Genomic DNA, 19109 nt, shown 5'->3' on the forward strand with positions numbered 1-19109 from the left:
ATTTCATTCTCTCACTCATTAACCCAAATGTGCTCTCACTGCACACTCAGCAACTAAATAATCACCTGCCCACATGTGTATCATGGCCTGAAAATGAAAGCTTGAAGTTACTTTGACTAATGACAAACTTTGAAATAACTGGAGGATAATAATATTTAACCAGATTGAAAGTCTACTCAACCGTGTGGCGTCTTGTAAAAACCTGACATCTTGTGGCAAAATGGTGCCAAAATCAGTTTGTGAAGCATGGCCTGGTTTTCAGACAGCTTCTTGTTGTTGTTGATGATGATTTATCTATTCAACAGGTTCAAAAGTAACAGATCAGACCTGTAAATTTTACAGAAAAATGTAGACTGAGCATCCTGACTCCTTGAAGGTCATCTATGCTTCATTGCTTTGCTTTTCAGCACCTTCTCATACTTTCGGATACACTTGACCTCCAAACCGACTGATCCCAAAGGTCTTCGGTTTCTCCGAGTCCGCATACCATTCAAACAGAACCAGGGATTTTCCTCAAATATGCTAGATGGGAAAATTCATCAGGAATAAATATACTCGTATTCCCTGACCCAGAGCGTTCGCTTATGCGTGGATTTCTTCAAAATAAAAAAGAGAGCCTAAAATAACTCCCTGCTAAAGCACACTCATTTAGCTCGGCTTGCTCTTTATCGCTCTTTATTTCAGATCCAAGGATCAAAATATCAAAACTGGGCACTTTTTCAAGTCTTCATGAAAGTACATTTTGTTCTCAAAAAAAAAAAGATCATTATGGCCTGGTTAAAGTTATTGGAGAATGATGGACAGCTGGCCTGGATCCAGCTCTGTATACAGTATAAGACGATCTACACACTCAGAGGATTCAGTGGAGTCAGGAGTCAGTTAATGACTGCTGATGGACCTTTGGAGTCAGCATCAAAACACACCATGATGGACCTGTTAACCTGGCATGAACTATAACTCAAGCAGAAAAGCATGCAGGAGAAAGTTTGAAGATTTAAAATAAGTATTAATCGAACCGGATTGATGAATGAATATGATGTGAAATCTCACATCAGCTGGTATTAAAATATTTGTGGATCCGGACACACAGATTTTAACACTTAAAATTTCAAATTCATATTTAACACACAAAAAAAAAAATAGTTCTGTTTTTCCCCAATGTTCTATTCTATTAACATTATCATTATACTGTAGTAACATTGTTAAACATAGTCACTTCATACTGTAGCCCTGTATTGGAACAAGTCCAGATGCAGTATTAGTAGCGTCGTATATGTTGTGGAGCCTAAAGAAATCATTTACGAAAGTGTGTTTTAACTAAAAAACACATTTTAACAGCTTTCATTTATGTTTAATTATTTGGCGATTCCAAAGTGACTCATGAAAAGGGCAAACAGCTGAAGGTGCAACAATGCAAAGTATTTTGAGAAGCTAAAATAAAAAAAATAAAAAAAAACAAGATGAAGGACCAGAAATCTTTGCAGTTCAGATGTAAAAAAAAAAAAAAAGTTTTCAGAGTGCTGTCATTTTATTTACCATTTTTTATATGGGGATAAATCAAACGCTTGCTATATACTAATGATGTTAATATTTTAGGGAGAAAATTGATTAGAAACCTAAACAACCTAAATTCAACAACTTAAATTCTCTGAAAGTGGTAAATTGACTAGCACCTGACACTTTATCATGTACCCTGTCAGTAGATTTGTAAACTTATTTCATTTGCTTACTGACAAGTGCTTTGAACAAAACACTTCAATAAAGTTTAAAGACTATGTCTTACTCTGGAAAGCTTTTTCAAAAGTCCTCTGTTTAGAAGGGTATATTATAATATACACAATATTTACATATATGGTATTTGGCAGATTTTATCAAGATATTAATTTGATCAAATTTATTCAACTGAGCAGTTAAGAGCTTTTGCTCAGGGGCCCAACGGTGGCAGCTTGATACGCTTAATATTAAGCGTTAATATTGTATTGATGTTAATATATAACATCTTTAATCACGTCTGTGCCAGACTGTGTATGAAGTCTTCCATCAAGCCATCTGAGACATCATGGTCTCTCTCTCTCTCTCTCTCTCTCTCTCTCTCTCTCTCTCTCTCTCTCTCTCTCTCTCACACACACACACACACACACACACACACACACACACACACACACACACACACACACAAAACTGTACATCATTTTTGCTACTTACTGTGTATTGTGTTTACATCTCCAGCATTTTGCTATAATGAATTAACCCTGTGTTCTTTATTCATTACAGAACTGTGTACTATACAGCACTGAACCTTCCCATGTGTATTATTACACTGTATACACACGTGCACACATGGCTCTGCTGACTCACTCAGATATGTCTCTGGGTTGTTGATCAGGGTTCAAGCCCAAGCACTGCCAAGCTTCCACTGTTGGGCCCTTGAGCAATGCCCTTAACCCCTAAGAGCTCCAGTGGTGCTGTATCATGGCTGACCCTGTGTTCGGACCACAACCTTTAAAGTTGGGATATGCGATGAAAGTATTTCACTGTGCTGTAATATACATGTGATAAAATAAAAGCTTCTATCTGTTTATCACTTTTTCTTGTACATTTCTTGTAGTTCTTGTTTTATGTAGCACCGTGATATTGGAGGACCGTTGTTTCATTGTACCGTGTTCTGCACCAGCTATACATGATTAAAATGACAATAAAAGCTTGTTGATTTAGCTTGAGAATTTTAGACGACTATTCAAAATGCTTCAAATATGATGCTGATGTTCGTAGTCAGAAAAGTGTACAAAAGATCAGTAAGACATGGCATGGGCATGTGAAGCTGAGACTATTGAGGTTGTAAAAATAATCCTGACTGAATGCTTGAATCTGAGAAACCCAAATGAAGAGGAAAGTCTTTAGATCTTTGCTGAAAGAGAGACACTTTGTCCCATAGCACGATGTTCATTCCTTTGCTATGGAGACAGATGCAGCCAGACGATCACAATCTGAGCAGTCGATCTCAGAGCTCGGCATTCAGGAACGTATCAACCATCCAATTGAACATAAAGTGTAGTGGAAGGAAATTAATGTAAATTCCTTGAATTCCTTGTTTCTTTCGAACAATGAGACTTGTTAATCACTGAAGCATTGCAAACAAACTGGCAGTCAGTAACAGTGTATAGATGATGCATAGTGGGAAAAAAACAAAAAATTGGACATTTACTGTTTACTGATCATATATAAAGGTTTTGAAGGTAGTTTTTCAGACTTTTGAGAAAGCTATGCAGGAGCTGAAGCATTGCGTGAACCAAGAGTGCTCTGAAGCTTTTATGGTATGAAACTGGGCCTTAGCTTCTTAAAAGATCTATTCATCATAGCCTATTTTATTCACTGTGTTTCAGGAGAGCTTTGAGAAGCTTTCTATTAACCTTAGTTATGTAAAGTCCATTAACAGAAATGCGAAAAAGGCGACGCTGCTTATAAATAATGCTTTAAGAGCATCTCGGACTTCAATAACATGAAAACATGAAATTTTAACAAAATTCACCCTTGTTCTCCTTTCATTCTGTGTGTGGTGAAATATTCTGGATGCTTTGTTCAGGAATCATCGCTTCACATTCGAGTGAGAGTGTCTAAAGCAGACGAAGGTCAGGTGTCAACCATTTGAAATGCGTTTTGTTATATTGCAGTATGAATGAAGGAAGTTCAGCATCCAAACCTTTAGCAGCGTTCAGCTTTATAGATATGTACTGAATGCTTTAAATACAATGAAAACTCTGTGTTTAACAGATTTATTTTGAACACTGGCCTCACACCGATTAATACAATACACTTAAGGTCTCAACGTCTCAACACTTCACCTTCGACAGTGACCATGCCTACAGTACAGATGGGTTAAATGGCAAAGCATTTCATATCAGTCAACTCCAAAATTATTGGCATTATTTATTCAAATGAGAAAAAAATATTCATTCATTTACTTATAATAATAATTATATTATATTATTATTGTATATATTATACATTATATATATATATATATATATATATATATATATATATATATATATATATATATATATATATATATATATATATATATACAATATAATAATAATAATAATAATAATAATAATAATAATATCTGCAACCAATTAAATAACACATTGATAATAAATTTCCATCTATACAGATTGGCTTGAAAGCATTTGAAAGAAAGAAAGAAAGAAAGAAAGAAAGAAAGAAAGAAAGAAAGAAAGAAAGAAAGAAAGAAAGAAAGAAAGAAAGAAAGAATAACAATTAAATTTGAAAAGTGGTCTTTAACAAAATAAATAAAACTGTAAAATAAATAAAAATAACAATAAATAAGTAAAAAAGCCCCTCACCATTTCCTGCTGCACACATGCATTTATAATGTATGTATTTACATATTTATTATCACATATTTAATGCACATATAGATATATAAAAATACATGAACGGTCAATATACCATTATGTATTCACCATTAGGGGAAAAAAGTAGGTTACAAATTTCTAAATCATGCTGGATGTGTAACAATGCTCGAGGACACTGGACTCACTGTCAGGAAGGGTGCCAATAATTTTGGAGTTTGACTGTATATGAGCACCAAATGACTTCCACGTAGTTTAATGAGACAGTTTAAGATATGTGAAGGAGTCTCAGATTGCAGTTAGCACAGAAATGGAGAAGTGTGCGTGTGCATTTAATGTGTGTGTGTGTGTGTGTGTGTGTGTGTGTGTGTGTGTGTGTGTGTGTGTGTGTGTGTGTGTGTGTGTGTGTGTGTTTGCATTCTTCCAGACCCTGTATATTACTTCAGCTCTTCTGAGGCTGATGTTGGAGCTTCAGATTCTTCTTGTCCTTCCTATAATGACAAGAACACACACAATTATACACAACAGCATACATTATCCACACATGTCCTCCAAACTGGATTCACAAAAGTTCACATCATCTTACTGTACATTGCTGTGTCCTAGTGTTACGCTACTCTAATGACAAATGTACAGGATGATCGTTAAACTCTAAATCACACTACTATGATATTACACGATACTATGATACTACAATATTTCCACCCAAATAAGGATAAGTCGTGTTTCTCTCAAGGTTTCATCATCTCAGGATATTTTCCTTGCCATCTTCACCTAAGGCTTGATCATAGATATAGATTCATTCATTCATTCATTCATTCATTCATTCATTCATTTTCTACCACTTATCCAAACTTCTCGGGTCACGGGGAGCCTGTGCCTATCTCAGGCTTCATCTGGCATCAAGGCAGGATACACCCTGAATGGAGTGCCAACCCATCGCAGGGCACACACACACTCTCATTCACTCACATACCCACACACTACAGACAATTTTCCAGAGATGCCAATCAACCTACCATGCATGTCTTTGGACCGGGGGAGGAAACCGGAGTACCCGGAGGAAACCCCCGAGGCACGGGGAGAACATGCAAACTCCACACACACAAGGCGGAGGCGGGAATCGAACCCCCAACCCTGGAGGTGTGAGGCGAACGTGCTAACCACTAAGCCACCGTGCCCCCCTATCGATATAGATGTTAGGGATAAATAAGAACATTTTATACTTTTATTCTGTTTCTATGCTTCTGTAAAGCTGCTTTGAGACAATGTCGGTAATTAAAAGTGCTATAAATATGAATTGAATTGAGTTGAATATTTCACAGTATCTTATTCACTCCAGTTCTCCTTTTTTCTCTGAAATGCCTTTGGGGAGATAGAATAACCACACCAGTATACTGTAGACATTAGCGTTAATGTTCTTAAACATCCCAGTAAGTATCCTGCCAACCTAAAGTACAGTCGTTACAGTAATTAGGCCTCTAATATGTGACAGTGAAAGCTCAGTGGTTAAAGCTCTGGATTACTAATCAGCTTGGGGTTGAAACGAAATGAACAAAATTGGGGTATAGAAGCTTTTTATTATCACCACATATACATTACAGCACAGTGGAATACTTTTCTTTGCATATCCCAACTTTGAAGGTTAGGGTCAGAGCACAGGTTCAGCCATGATGTTGCACCCCTGGAGCAGTGACGGTTAAGGGCCTTGCTCAGGGGCCTAACAGTGCCAGCTTGGATGTGCTGGGGCTTGAACCCTGATCCTCCAATCAATAACCCAGAGACTTAATCTTTTGAGTCACCACTGCTCCAGCCCTGCTTCATAGCCACTGTGTGGCCCTTGAGCAAGGCCCTTAACCTTCTGTGCTCCAGATGCTGATCATGGCTGACACTACGCTCCGACTCCAAACACGGGGTGGGTCAAAAAAAGATTTTCACCGTGCTGTAATGTATAAGCGACAAATAAAGACGACGAGAATTGAATTCTTCACTCTTCAATAGAAAACAACCTTATGAACTAACATTTATCTAATTTATACAACTGAGCAGTTTAAGGGTTAAGGGCCTTGCTTGGGGGCCCTGAACTGGCAGCTTGGCAGATCTGGGATTTAAACAAACAACCCCCTGATCAGCAGTCTGATGTCACCGAGCTACCACTTGCCCAATACAGCATTATGCTAGCTTTTGTACATTTTAATTTACTTTATTTAAAATGTTTATTTACACTATAGGGTTATTCTCTGTTTAATAAGTTACTTCTCACAAACACTTTAGTTACAGTTGGGTCCAAAGGTCTGATACACTACACTGAAAATCTGGAATGCTTTCAAACAGGTAATAACCAGTAATATGTACAGTACTATTACTGTTTACAATTTGTTTGTATTTAAAACAAGCAAATCCTTAATATGATGGATATTTAATAGTCAAGCTTTCCAGGTACCTATTTAAATGTAAGCAAATGTGTGATTTCGACCTTTCGAACTACTTTATCAAATCAAATCAAAATCAGAACAAATAAAATTTTATTTGTCACATACACATACATACAGAGTACGACATGCAGTGAAATGCTTTTTGCATCTGTCCGGTATTCAAACATAAGGAATGCAATTTGGGATAAAAAAAAATAACCAAAAGGAGGTAGATAAATAAAAAAGTTTAAACTATATAAAAAGAAACTATACAAACATGAAAAAATGTAAATATATGTGAAAAATAATGTATATACATATACATAAATATACAGAAATGCTTAGTTTTTAATTATTGTCCTTAAAGAGTCCATGTGCAGTATTTTGTGTATAAAGTGTATAAAGTGTTATAAAGTGTTATATAAAAGACCAGGGCCTATATTCATAAAGATTATAAGAATGATCTCAGAGAGCTCCTAATTTAGCTTAAAATTGTCTAACTATGAATCTTATCTTCGGAGTGATTAAGGACCGATCGCTGAGTAAATACAAACACTTTTATCTTGTAGAGAAGGCGGGGCTTAACCTGCTACTAGGTAACACATTCTTTGGAAGACTGTGATTGGTTGGTTGGAGTTTCAGATGTTATCTCTAATATGATTGGTCAGATCAATAATCCCTACACAATCTAATATGTATCATCTTATTAACTCACTGTCATTATTAAATATTGTATACAATACATTTCTTCTCCTTCGACACCTTTTGAACATTTTCTCCTCTGATAAAGAAGCTCTTAAACCTTTTAAAAATCCTCCTCACTTCTTCTAACACTTTTGAGCTGATGCTTTATGAATAACTTGTATCTTTACTAGGATCTTCTCTTTTATTTTAACGGGAAACTCACAAATTTCTAAGAATTTTCATTAACACGTGCCAGATTTCCCTCACGTCTAATCTGATGGATTTGATCTAAAATGGATCATAAGATTTTGCACAAACATGAGTTCATGCAGCTCAAGTTCACACCTTCATTAAAGCACAAAAGAAGACAAACTTATAACAAAAATAATAAGAGCTTTTTATAATAAAAGGTTTAAGAGCTTCTTTATCAGAGGAGAAAATTTTCAAAAGGTGACGAAGGAGAAGAAATGTATTGTACACAATATTTAATAATGACAGTGAGTTAATAAGATGATACATATTAGATTGTGTAGGGATTATTGACGTGACCAATCATATTAGAGATAACATCTCAAACTCAGATGTTTACATTTACATTACATTTATTACATTGTTAATTTAAGATTCTACTAGTATTAGTCTTTTTACTCTAGATGATCTATAAGACAACTTTTACTACACCTTTGCACTCTGTAAATACTGTAAATGTAAACTTTAGATCAACTTGTGTTTACTTTCTGGAGCATATTTTAGTTCTAATAGTTTATTCAGGTAGAGAGAAAGGGAGGTGGTGTAGTTTTCTTTTGTTTTTCTTTGGACCGCAGAAGTTTCTTACAGCGTTATTGATCATGATGCTGTTCTCTTTCAGGTACCTTGTTTTTTTATATATTTTGCTCTACATTCACATGAAACTGCTGACAAATCTGCTGTCTGGAGTTTTTGATTTATATCACAGCTCTTGCTTCTCACTGGTACAACAAGCTGACTAAACTTGCTTTAGAGAAACTTTAATAAAAATATAATGCAAAAAAAAAAGACATAGTATCTAAAAAGGCTTTCTGCATATTTTTTTTTCCTTCACAGTCTAAGTTCAACTTTTTCTCTCGACTTCAAACACCATCGTTAACTTTTATTAATAGACAATGACCTCACTGTAGAGCAGTAAGCATTAATGACTGACATATTGGCTTGTCTGTAAAGAATAATAACTAAAATGCGGAAGAGTGATTTGTTTTTTTTTTTTGCTTGTGCTCGTCAGTGTTGACTCGAGCTGACGTGTCCTTAGTTGCACTGATTCACCTCACCTTCACTTTGTCCAAATCTGATCCACCAGGTAGAGACTTCTGAGGTATATGGAATGCCTGAAATTTTTCAGAGAAATATAGCATCAATAAATATTGGGTTTTAATTTGCATACTGTATTGAAAACTAAAGTGTGCTTATGATCTGGATTTAAAATGACAGCGAGAAATGTAGCTTTCAACCCACTATAAACATTTGTTCTACCTAAAACTATGATTGTCTACAGGTTCAACTTGATGCTATACCAATAAATGAATAAAACATGAAAGAGCATGTAGAAAAAAAAAAATCCAGAGGGCTAGTGTGATGAAACAGAGTTACTGTTACCATGCCAACGCTGATAATTATCCAGTAAAGCTTATGCACCAACAACTAGAACAAATGACACATCATTGACACATTCATTTTTATTCATTATAGTTAATGTTATTGTGGCACGTTGTTACGTTTTCATGGAAACACTGCCAATCAGAGACAAATGCTGGACAACATTGCTCGCTTTAATGTAACATAAACACTTAAAATGACATAACTTTAAAACAGAGCTGTCAAGTGTCACGCATTGAGAGTGACAGTCACGCATTTTGGTCTTTTGTCACGCTCTCCCGCCACACATCGTATTTCTCACGCAGAAAAAACTTTTTGACTATTTATCATATATTTAATAAGCCGCAGCGCCCAAAATGTATCAGTCCGCACCGCTGTCTCTATAAAACCGGGCAGGAATCAAGCGCGTCTCAGTTCTTAGTCGAGCCTGACACTTATCAGCCAATCAAAAAAAGAGGCTACACAATAGCCAATCAGAAAATATCACTATTAAGATTTAACGCAACAACCAATGAAAAAAAAAATCATTAGAAAGGGTATTTTCGATGGTCGGTTTGAACAAAAGCTCAACACGAAACAGCTTGTCTCTGGATGGGACATTGTCCATAATCATGACACTAAACATGTCTGGGCTTGAGCCGAACTGTTTTAAATGGGATCAAAATTACAAATGATAAAAGAGTCCAAAAAGTCAACAAACACTTACAATAAACAACACCAGTCTCTCTCTCTCTCTCTCTCTCTCTCTCTCTCTCTCTCTCTCTCTCTCTCTCTCTCTCTCTCACACACACACACACACACACACACACACACACACACACACACACCACACACACAAACACACACACACTCCGTTCAAAATTTGAGAGCCCAGTTAACATAATACAAAATATGCAGCACATCAATACCCTTGCCAGGGGTCGGCAACCTTAAACACTCAAAGAGCCATTTGGACCCGTTTCCCACAGAAAAAATACCACAGGGAGCCACAAAACCCTTTTGACATCTAAAATGAAGAGAACACTGCATATATCGTTTTTTTACCTTTATTGGAAGTATAGAAAAAACTGTAGTGTTGCATTTATGAAATCAATTAACTGCTACAAATTAAACGCAATTTTATTTCTGCAGGCAAACAAAAATATTTTGAACAGTTTGAACTAACCTGAAAAAAGACGCTGGGTTGAAGTTTACTTTCAAATAAAATGTTTAATATATAATTGAGTCCTTCGTATTCATGACCAGGGCTCTCAAGTTTTGAAGACAGGCAAGCGTGACATCTCCAACCCCTCGCTTTTTTTCATTGGATGTTGCGTTAAATCTTTCCCCAGATAGTGCTATTTTCTGATTGGCTATTGTGTAGCCTCTTTTTTGATTGGCTGATAAGTGTCAGGCTCGACGAAGAACTGAGACGCGCTTGATTCCTGTGACCTTAATCTAGCAAACCACCTCTAGTGGTCTGACAAGGAATTGTCCCAGTAGTTCCTAACACAAAAGATTTTTTCCAGGGGCCAATCAATGAAATTTCCATCTGGTTTGCTGTGCTCATGTTCAGTATTGAATGTGTTTGTCATGTCAAACTTCACAATGTGATGTGTGTAAAGATGTTAATGATAAAATTGTCATTAAAAATGTGGGGGAAAAAAGTTTGTCTTTTTTTTCATACAAAAGTTTCTATCTTTAATGTAAATTCCTGCTCAATTTCATGTTCATAATCCTCTTAAATGTGAAGGTGTTTATCTTCAACCACTAAAATTCTGTTTAAGGTTATCAACAGAGAGAAAAACACACGTCTCACACTGAAAGCCAACAGAGTCCTGACTCATTTCAGATCAGACTCACTGCCAGAAAATCATTCATTTTTTTTATACTGATTGAAAATATCCCATGAGTTGATTTCCATTCCATTGACGGTCTGGAACATCAGTGTACTGGTGTTAAAATGTCACCGCGTACTGGTGTTAAAATAAAAGGCTTCGTTTTAATGAGTTATCATTATCACTTTGTTTTATAACAGCTATAAACAGTCCTCTCACCAGACAGTCATTCATTTTAATCCTTAAAAAATGTTGCTTGTCATGTTAGTGAGCAAAGACACTGGAGACTCCTTTACCTTTATCCATTTTCTGTCCTGTTTATCCTACACATGATTGTGTGGAAACTGGAGCTTATCCAAAAGGACGTGAAGCACAAGGTGGAGGACACCCTGTAAGTTTCAGGGCACAATCGCACACACTCACACACTACAGACAGTTACGAGATGCCAAATAAACCTGAAACACATGTCTTTGGTCTGGGGGAGGAAACTGGAGTATCCAGTGGAAACCCCTGATGCACTGGGAGAATATCTAAACTCCATGAAGACAGGACAGAGGTGGAAATAAAACCCCCAACCACGGAGGTTTGAGGCAAACATGCTAAGCACTAAGGCACCGTATCTCCCAAAAGCTCCTTCCATAAATGTAAAATGGCCATCATCGCCTTATCGGTTACCATAGAAACCATACCACATAGTATAAGTACATTAATATGCACTTCTGATTTTTTTTGTGTTTTTTACCTTCATGCTTTCACAACACTGACAGTCTTGGCCAAACTCTCAAATGTCACTAACAAAGCGTGTTAATTTTTTTCTCTTCACACATTTGGCTGAACTTGCACATGGTATGAATACATAAACCAAATAAAGTTACAGATCTGGCTGTGGGATAAAATGGCATGTCAAGCAGAGTGACAAGAACGGCGGCATACACAAACCTGTTTTTTTTTTCATGACCAATTAGATTATCCATCAATCTATCTTTAAATGAATGTTAACTGCTTGTACATTTCAGTCAGCAGTGTGTGGTAAATTAAATTAGTTGTGCTTCTGCTAACAACAACCAAAAAAAGAACAGCAAAAAGCAGGCTGAGGCTGTAACAATCCCTCACCTTCTTGGCTTGCTGGATTTCTTCAGTAGACTTGGACCTGCTCTTCACCATATGCCTCTGTGGTGATGTGGTCTGAGAAAATGGAACAAGTGTTTAATAAAAAGTGGTGGTGTTTTTTTTTTCTAATTTCAGTCATCAAACAGGTTGTTTCTGCTGTGAGTTTTCTTGGAAACAACCTCATCTTTATTGTATTCTAGACTATGACCTAATATGTACAAATATGTGGAGAAGAGAAGAGAAGAGAAGAGAAGAGAAGAGAAGAGAAGAGAAGAGAAGAGAAGAGAAGAGAAGAGAAGAGAAGAGAAGAGAAGCCTGTGTTCAGACCAAGGTTCAGAAGGAAGCAGGTCTTATTAGTGCCCCCTGCTGGCCATAATGTGAGTCTAATTTACATCTTGCCTTACTAAGCATGGGACGGGACGGGACAGGAAGGGATGGGAAGGGAAGGAAAAAGAAAAGAAAAGAAAAGAAAGAAAGAAAGAAAGAAAGAAAGAAAGAAAGAAAGAAAGAAAGAAGGTCATAAGGGGTTGATAACTTATCCTGGCTCTTCATCATCTGATGTTTCACACTGTACATTTCCTCGACCCTGATTTATTCTTATTTCTTTTGCATCAATGAAAAAAAATGTTGGTGTTTAAATCCTCTGGCTGTTTTAAACCTCCTGAGCTTCACAAAGGCAGGAAAACTTTGATGATAAAAATATGAATATGATGATATGAATACATGAATAACATGAAGTCACTATATCGTCTTCTATATTTTGTCTATTTTTCTTGTTCAGCTGACCATTTCGTTTTTTTATTTCATTTTACTTTCATATACCATTTGTTTTAATTAAATTGCATGTCGTCCATGCATGTGACGAATATCGATCATTTGAATGTCATTTTATAAAATTAAAATTAAAAAAGAAGGGAAAAAAGAAAACAAAAACTAAACTTTTTTTTTTATCTAGCTTTGACTGTCAGGACTCAGCTCGGACTTTTGGCCATGTGCCTTTGTTTACATTCCTTGTCACGTGTCTGCCCCGCCTTCGTCTGACCTTCCCTGTCTCCACACCTGTTCCTAATCGTGTCTCATTGTCTTTTGTATTTAACTGTGCCGCGTTGCCTTGTGCAGCGCGAAATCAACTGTTGTCTTTGTCCGGTCTAGTCTGTGTTATGCTTTATGTTTTCCGTTATTAAACCCTGTTATTTTTGCCATCCTGTGTTTGGGTCCCTTTTATCCAGCGTTCATGACATTGACAAAACTTTAACAAAAAAGCACAGAGCCGTAACATTCTAACCTCTCGTTGTTACGCACTGTACACGTGTCACCACAATGCAAAGTTAACACCGCAAAATGCCATGCTATTTCTGCTTCAGAGCAAAGTTCCATAACCCCTGCTTTTGTATAAAGTGTAAAACGTTCCTTTACCTGCGGTCACACACCGTGTTTAGAACGACTGTAACCCAGGATGAATCTCAGTGAGAAGCAGGAGCTCTCTTCTGACCTTATTACTAGTCATACTGCCTTTGTCTGTTTTCTGCTACAAACTTAACTGTGCTTTGTTTTGCTCCGTGGGTCACAACGGGTCATGTTAAATGATAAAAAGTCTCCATGTTTCATTGCAGATTTAATATATTCCAACTCCTAGGGTTTATGTATTTATTGTAGTGCATTTGTTTGTATTTCTCAGTGTGAACCGTGGGTCAAACCATTCAAACGCTTCTTTTAGGGGCTTTTAAAACATGGTCACTTCATGCGTTTTCTGTGATCAGATAGCTATCCGATGGTAAACAGACCAGGTCTAAATGCCCTCCGAAACGTTTTCGAGACGGATATAAATCCGATCTCTCAAGCCACTTCAGCAGGTGGTCTGGGACGCATTTCAGATTAAACTGGACAGGTGTAAATGAATGTGGTTGTTCAAGCCACATACGTCAGCACTATACTCCTCCCAAAAGGAAGTACGTCATTCGCAGGTGACTCGCGAGTCGTGCATCGCGTCAGAAACAAACATGTTTTCCCACCAACGCTGGCTCCGATCTTTCACCCAGGTGTCTCATTGGGACTTAAAATGCACTGCTGTTGCCAGCGAAAATGCAGATTCGCCAAGACGCATTTATGTGACCTAATGTAAATGGAACAGTTTTTACAAATCAGATAGCTATCGGATCAGAGAAAACACGCATCTGTAGCCTTGGCCTTTTAAAACGATGACAAAGTCCCAAACTTGAGCTACAGTGACAGTTTTACAGCAGGTCGTTTCTAACCACATCAGTGTCATACCGTGGTAATGATGAACACACAGAGTGGGGACAGTTTTATTGTTGAGAATAAAACATTCATCAATGCTCCATAGTCCTGCGACAAAATATTAAAGGTATTTTTCACAATTTTCAGAAAGAAGCCTTGAGTAATAGTTTCAGCCCCAGGGTTCAACATGTACAGTACAGACACGCTGATGAGCTCAGATCTGAATAAACTAGACTAGAACAGAAACAGAAAATTATTCTGTCACATTCTTTCACATAAATTATTCACATAAATTTCCCAACAGGACCCGCATTATACAAATATCATTAGATTCATGACTAACTTGGATAATATTAGGTTAATATTTAGAACCATGGTTTAATTAATGCAAAACACAGCTTAGCCTATTGGTTAGCTGTTGGTGTTTTTTTCTTGTTTTATTTATTATTATTTGATTTTTTATTATATTATTATTATATAATTTACTATAATTCACATCTCACACCACCCAAATGTGCAAAAGGGGGGAAAATTGGATTCATGCTATTTAATTTCTTGTTGTGTAACTTTTGCCATAATTTACTCCACTATTTGTACATGATATATATTCACACACACACACACACACACACACACACACACACACACACACACACACACACACACACACACACGGCACCACTCAGAAACTCAGAAACTCAGAAATGATTTAAAATCCTTCTCTCTGGTGTCTCCAGGTGAGAATGGGTTAAATTTTGAGTATGTTTCCTCTCAAGGTTTCTTCTCATATCGTCTCATCATGTTTTTCCTTCCCACAGTCACCTCTGTCTTGCACATTAGAGATAATTTATATGTAATAAAAGATTGTAAAGCAACAATTGTCTTTGTCCATGTTTCTGATTAATGAATGTAAAATTAAAACCCAGTCTGTGGTATTCAAAGTAACAAAGTCATTAGTATGGTGAATAAAAAACTGATGCAGCTTTAATACTATTGGCTCACTGAGTTTATTTATTTATTTATTTTTCAAAACATCAGCTGTTTTGCTGTTGTTGTTTTTTTTGTTGTTGTTGTTTTAATATTCATATAAATCCAATGTTTTAATCCAAATCTCTTTGCTTACCTTCTGGTCCATGTTGGATAAGTGCAGCAGGAGAGACAAGAGAGACGCTGTTTATCTTGATTACTCGCTCAGGGCCTGTCAGTATGAGAAAACAGCAGCGCTTTAACAAGCATGTAATGCAATAATAATACACCAATGTCACATTTAAGGACATGCCATCCATCACCACTAGTGGTCACCTGCTCGTGACTCGTTCTTATCCTCGCGGTTAGATGCTAAACTAACGTAGGATGGATGTAGATTAACATAGAATATATGTACAGACTGTAAGAATGAATAAAATCCTGCTACTTTAGTAACACACTAACGGTAAAAGATAAAGACTTCACATCGTATATATGAAAGCGGCATACAGTAGGTGTCAGTGTATATACGTGATTAGGAGTAGGAGCATTGATCTGCCAAAGCCAAAGGGGACAAATGGTATTAAGAGAGACCAGGTCACCATGGAAACACAAGAGTGTGACTCCAAATATTAAATTCCCTCTCTCTCTCTCTGTCTCACACACACACACACACACACACACACACACACACACACACACACACACACACACACACACACGCACGCACGCACACACACACTCACCAAAATGGTAATTAGAAATTCACAATTCCTAGTTTTCACTAGAGGGCAAGTTATTATGTGGAAACCTCACATCCTTACACATTCACACAATCTCATTTTATCATCCTACTGTACCATTTTCGTCTGCTCTAATAAGGTTACTATAGGGTGAAATATACAGGAAGTGGAAATATTTATAGTCCGACTGTACTAGTGTTGCTCAACATTGTAGGTGTAAAGTTTTGATCTCAGAATCATGATGCGCGGCTAAACAAAATAAAGCCAGTAGTAACTGAACACAGACACGATGTAATCGGTGTCCTTGTCGTACTTGCCTGCACACCATACTCATCCTACCAACCTTCTTCACACTCGGACTAGTCGGTCATATCTGTAATTTATTTGGTGTTGTGTGTAGAGTCTTTTGCATAATTTTCATATTTATAAGGATTTTGGTTCGGGTTTTGTGCATGCAGACGTAAAGTAAAAAGGAGAAAACACCCCAGGGTCATTTATATTTGTATACTGTATGTGTGTGTGCTCATGATTGCTGTTTTATAAACAATCTACTGTACTGTGCCAGTACTTATGCTTATGGTTAATTTTTCAAGTATTACACTGGATGGAGTTACACACTCAACTAACACTCACACACATTCAGAAAAAATGGCAATGCATTTGCCCTTAAAGACAATGATGAAACTCAGATTGTGTTACAAACCACACACACACACACACACACACACACACACACACACACACACAGACACACACACACACACACCTAGTGTCACTCACAAGAGACACATTTGGACAGTGACCAGACAATCAGACCGTTTTGTGGTTTAAATACACTTTAACCCTCAGTAAAGTCGAAACATTTCCTTTGTTACCAATATTTTAACACAAAATCCCATATACTCTATTCTCAGTGACATGTTTTATATTTTAGTGGTGTTTTAAGAGCATCTATATATCTCACCTATGCCTACAGTCTATCTAGCAGTCTGGAAAAAATGACATCCGCAACCCATCAAGCTCTAAGATGACTGATTATTTTCCATCCTGCCCAATGAATTTTCAACCACGAAGAACACGTACACCGAAAAACATCTCTTAGAAAAACGTAATAGAAATCATTGTGAATTTGTTGAAGTCCATCCTGCCTGCTGAGGAGGAATGAACCCAGTCCTGAGCATTGGGCAACACTCAAACCTGAAACACATCAACGGCACTCAAGCACACAGTCACAGCAAAGCATAAATCGTCTCCTGAATGGCCGTGTCTCGTTCTCCACCCACATACACACACTCTCACTCATACACACACCTTCTGTCTATCTGCTTGCCCTTCATTGATCTTGAAACCAGTGATGCATAAAAAAAAACTCAGATCAACACATAATTGGCTCTCTTTCTTTTTCTTAATCTCTCTCTCTCTCTCTCTCACACACACACACACACACACACACACACACACCATCATACATGCACATGTTAAGAATCCAGTTACAATTATACCCATTATGTACTGTTAAAGCATTCATTCATTTATTCATTCAATCAATGTTGATTAAATGCATCCAGTAAAAGATTGAAAAGAATTAAAGAAGAAAAAAGATGATTCTTACCGGCTCCTTCCTCACGTTTGACAAAGAGGCTGTGCTGCCAGATGATAAGCCTGTGTCTCTAGTGATACGCCTTTCCTCTCTCCATCCCTCCCTTCCTCTGCATCGCTCTCACACCACACCATGCTCTGTGTCCATTCATAATTTCACAGACACGCGTGACACGAGCACACGCCCACCGGTCGAGACGCACAGTGACGCTAATGCTGGCTGCTAGCGTGGATGCACACGCCATGGAACTAGAGTGAAAAAGATTTTTTTTTGTTCCTGCCAACAAAGAAAGATACAGTGACATAGCTCCTTATCATCCCAAAGTGTTTTTCAGGCTGGGTTTGTATAGAGTGCAGACATTAGCTAGACAGTTTAATAGGAATACACATAGATCTGCGTACAAGTCCAGAGGTCCGTCAATCAGAATAAAACTGTGCGGTTGAAGCTTTGATGAAGACGACTTTATTTTGTCACACATACGTTACAGCACAGTGAAATTCACATATCCCAATATTTGGAGGTTGAGGTCAGGGCGCAGGGTCAGTCGTTATACTGCACCAATGGAGCAGTAAGGGTTAAGGGTCTTGCTCAAGGGCCCAACAGTGGCAGTGAGTCAGTTCTGTGGCTGGAACCCTGATCCACAACCCAGAGCCTTAACCAAATGAGCCACCACTGCCCTGTGTTTTAGCTTAGTGTATTATGAAGTTAAGGTCAGAGCACAGGGCCAGCCAAGGAGCAGATGGGGTTAAGAGCCTTGCTCAAGGGCCCAACAGAAATAGCTCTGACTTGAACCCTGATCCACAACCCAGAGGGTTGTTTAACCTTTGATCTGTCTGTTTTCTGTGAGCCTGTGCTCATGTTCTTGGCTGATTGGAGTGGAACCCATGAGCTGTTGTAGCTCATCTGCCACCAGATTTTACATCCTCTGGGATGCTTTTCTGCTCAACACGGTTGTAAAGAGTTTATTAATGTTACTGTAATCTGCTTGTCTGTCCACTTTCCTCTGAAGTCTCAACAAGCATTTACCACACGAAGAACTACTCGCTGGATTTTTCATTAGATGGCATCGTCGACCATGTGCGATTGTTAATACAGTGAGAATTTAATTTTTTTTGTTAGAAAAATGTCTTATTTGGCATTTATTACCACCAGTATTTACACTTTGTAACAGTAATTTTAGCTTTTCAGACTTTTCTCTTATCAACTTCAAAGGTTTTGTGTTTGTTACAGTTCTAGCGCAAGTGATAACAGGAACGGATTCATTTTTTTGGGAATCTGCAAAATTATAGAACTATAAAAGGAACAAAATGCCCATTTTAGTACAGTACCAAGTTTTAGTAAATTCAATCCTAGAACTGGCAAATTGCTGTGGGATAATAGGAATGAAACACTCCAGAAGATGTCAAACAACAACATTTTTTCAGCTGCTTCCTTTTCGGGGTGGCCGGTAATAAAAATAAAGAAATGAACCTTTGGATGGAAATAGAAACTCTTTCATAAAAGGCTACAACACACCCTTGGTGATTATTTT

The 19109-nt window shown here is 37.4% G+C and overlaps 1 long non-coding RNA gene across 1 annotated transcript; it reads right to left on the reverse strand.

The window, feature by feature from the left end:
- Positions 1 to 4718: 4718 nt before the first annotated feature.
- LOC113654939 lies at positions 4719 to 17751 on the reverse strand. The gene is made up of 5 exons (XR_003443583.2): positions 17591 to 17751; positions 15393 to 15467; positions 12035 to 12106; positions 8779 to 8835; positions 4719 to 4867 (listed from the first exon to the last, which is right to left on the reverse strand). It is a non-coding gene; the product is annotated as an uncharacterized LOC113654939 (long non-coding RNA).
- Between the last annotated feature and the right edge of the window lie 1358 nt (positions 17752 to 19109).

This window comes from Tachysurus fulvidraco, chromosome 10, assembly GCF_022655615.1.
Source record: "Tachysurus fulvidraco isolate hzauxx_2018 chromosome 10, HZAU_PFXX_2.0, whole genome shotgun sequence".
In the NCBI taxonomy this organism is placed as follows: domain Eukaryota; kingdom Metazoa; phylum Chordata; class Actinopteri; order Siluriformes; family Bagridae; genus Tachysurus; species Tachysurus fulvidraco.